We start from the raw sequence: 3,778 nt of genomic DNA, 5'->3' as shown, positions 1-3,778 counted from the left end.
CAGACACAATAAAATGTATTTAGGAGTATGAATGGATTAAAAAGGATTCTGTTATGGCAGGTAAGGATATGTGGGAATAGACTAAACAAAAGACAATACAACTGAGAAACTGAAAGCTCTTATTTATGGATATGGATAGCAAGATACAAGCAGTGAAAATGTTTTAGTCTATTTAGTTTTATATATAGGTCAGGCATATTTTTATCAACCAGAGGAGAAATTGTGGACAGTAATTAATAAAGAGTTGAAGGATTTTATCTGGGAGTGGAAGAGGGCAAGTGTCAAGTGGGATAAACTGATCCTTCCAATAGAACAAGGTGGTTTAAGATTACCTGATTTGAATGGATATTTTACAGCTACCAGGTTAAGGCTCATATACATAACAGAAGTGGAAAGCTATACTTCAAAGTGGAAAAGGAAGAATGATGAAGCTGGTGGAAAATTCAAGAAATAAGGAGAGAGGGGGATTTTGGATGCAGATGCTTAAGGAAAATAACAACAACTATACAGAATATTATATTCATAAAGTAGCAGGAAGCATTCTATGAACTAAGCCAACATGAGAATGGAGAAAAAATATTCTGCTGATAGGGATGCCTGCAATTAAGGGTACAGAGAATAGGCAAGAGGGGGCTGGAATTTACTGTAGAAAACTGGCAAAGGAACTAAGATATTGGGAGCAAATAACTAGAGAAGGAAAGGTAATTGAACAAGAAGAGGCCAAAAAGACATTTGTACTGCAATCTAGAGACAACCTACCCTATCAGAGACTAACATCAGAGTATAAAAAAGAGAAAGGGATAAGGGAATCCTAACTGAAAGATCTGCTCTGGTAGAGTTTTTACTTGAATCTAGAATGGAAGCTGCTAATAAAAAAGGGCTAATTCATATGGCATATAAAATATTGCACAGTAACTATAGGAATCAATCAGAGGAGGTTAAAAAAGATCGGTTAGAGAGACTGGATAAGCAATTCACAAGGAGACAATGGGAAGACATATGTATGGCTCCCAAGTATGCAACAAATTCTAGAAGATTTAGGGTTTTTGTTTGGAAGTGTTTGCATACGTATTTTGTATACCCTGAGCAGACTCCAAAGATTTTTTTCCTCAGGTAGATGGCAAATGTTGGAGGTGCAATGGGGAATAAAGAGATAAATGGGAACATATGTTTTGGGAAGTGTAATGAATTGGCAGACTTTAAAAATTCCCTCCAGAGTACTCTGTTACAAATATTAGGTGAGCAATAGGTGTAATTAAGGAAATTATTTTTTTGAGCTGGGTTACTGGATCTGAATTGTCTAGACATAGTAAGGCCTTGTTAGGTTTAATTCTCGTAGCTTCCAAAAAAAGCAGTTATTAGAAAATGGAAATCAAAGCTTAAACCAACCGTACTTGAAGTGGTGACTATTGTAACAGAGATAAAAGAACTAGAAATGGGATCTTCAGAAAAGAGTGGGAGCAAACTACACAGACAAAATGGAAATTGTGAGAACAACACGTGCAAAATAATGATTTGGAGGTTGGAGGAGGAGTGTGGTTTGAGGGAAGGCAGAAACTGAAAAATTTATGTTATTTTGGACTGATGGTAATTTTATAAAAGCATGTATGTGATATATAATGTTTGTAAGTGTGAACATGCTAATATTGTTTGTTTTCTTTTATATAAATATGCATCTGGAGTGTTTCTCCCGGGCCTCCACTGAAAATTGGCTTTGTTCCAAGTTGGACTTTCCCAATTAACAAATGTTAAATAAATAAATAAATGTATGTTTGCCTGCATCTTAAGTGATGATTAAATAAAGGCATTAAAAAGGTTAAATAGGCCAAAAAGTAAAGGGCACATAGTCAATGTTGTGGCGTGATAGGCCAGTGAGTTCCCATATGAAAGAGCAATGGACGTCGCAGAATGCAGGTGAAGAGAATATGTCACAGGAAGATGTTCTAGAACTTTCTGTAGAATGCCTGAAGGAAACAGAGAACAAAGACTGTGCCCTTAGTTTAGAAACTATCTAAGGGAAGAGTTGCTTGAATTAATAGAGATGGATAGACATATTAAGACTGATGAAAGCAATAAATTGCAGAAAGTCAATAAGACCCAAAATTTTAGAAGTCTGATAAAACAAATGAACACAGTAATCTAGACAATTAACAGAAATTCATGTGATATAACAAAAGTAAATAGGATATATTAGTGTGCAGCTAAATTAATAACAGGTAAAGTCTTACCACAAAAATAGAAAGCAATAAGGGAAAGGAAGGGAAGAAACCAAATGCCATCATAGAAGTATCAAGTAGAGAAAACTATAAAGCAATTAAGACATGAAGTGTCACTGTTAGAACAGTATAGAGGAGAGAACAGATAAACAAAACTACTTAGAAAGATAGACACAATAAATGCAATGTTCAGTATTAAAACAGACCAGGATATATAGTACACTAATGCAAATGATAAACTAAAGATATCAGCACAGGCCGAAAAACTTAGAAGGTATTCGGATAAATATACAGGAAAGTGCAAAATAAGCAATCCATTGATGACACAAAAAAGTTTTATAGAGAATTCGGAAAAAAAGCAAATGGAATAGAAACACCACCAAAAAAGAAGAAATAAACACATTTTAGAGAAATATCTATGCCTGTTGAACATAACAATAACAAAGATGCTGAATGGCTAGAAAAAGTAAAAAAAAAAAAAAAAAAATAGTAAGATGTTCATTATGCACAGGATATGAAACTGGATGAAGTAACAACCAGAGAAATTGAAACAAAATTAAGAAAAGCTCCTGAATGGAAAACTGCAGACCCAGATGCATTACCTGACTTCTGGCTAAAAGTATCAACATCTTTACAAGAAAATTTAACCCTGAGTAAGAACTACTTATATGCTCACCCTGAACAGACACCAACCTGGTTCACAACAGGAAAAATGATACTCATCCTGAATAGTGAACCTGCAAGCTATTTTAAATACTATAGACCAAGAATGTGCCTTCTGACAACGTATAAACTATATACTGACATTGACGTTGACAGAGTTTATAGTCACTTTGAAGAAAAATCAACTATGACAATGGAAAAAAGTACAGCCCAAGAATGTCATGTGGAAAAAAGGATTATTTGTTGTTAAATAAAGTCATAATGGAGAATTGTAAAAAGGGAAAGAATTTAAGTATAGCATTGATAGGTTACAAAAAAAAAAAGCATTTGCCAGCATCCCACATTCATGGATATAGGAGTACTTACAGATGTATAAGATACACCCTACATTGATCAATTACATTACAGTGACCATGAAACAGTAGCAAACCACTTTGTGGATAAACCATAACAAGGATTATTATCCCAGGGATAAAATCTCAAAGGGGGATATTCCAGTGTGTCACAGCTGTTGTTCTATCTTGCCTTTAAGCTATTAAGCTTTCTACTTAACAGATTAGGTCATGGTTACAATTTGGCTCCAAGAAAGCAACAAAGTATAGAGACTTCTCATCTTCTTTTTGTGGATGATTTAAAACTGCATAGTTCATCAGATGAGGAGCCGAAAGCACAACTGAAAGTGGTCAAAACTTTCTCAGATGATATAAGAACGTCATTTGGTATTGATAAATGTGCAAAAGCAACATTTAAAGCCGGGAAGCTGAAGCACCAAGAAAATATCAGTCTGGGACAGGAATGTGATATAAGGAAACCTGAGCAGGAGGAAGTGTATAAATACTTGGGAAATGATGAAGGATTGACAATAAAACATGAACAAATGTGAACAAAACTCAGTACAG

The sequence above is a fragment of the Protopterus annectens genome, chromosome 4.part0 (genome assembly GCF_019279795.1).
Source record: "Protopterus annectens isolate FY-2018-M chromosome 4.part0, PAN1.0, whole genome shotgun sequence".
Taxonomy (NCBI): Eukaryota; Metazoa; Chordata; order Ceratodontiformes; family Protopteridae; genus Protopterus; species Protopterus annectens.
The sequence above is the reverse complement of the archived record's forward strand: the minus strand, read 5'-3'. Positions refer to the sequence as shown.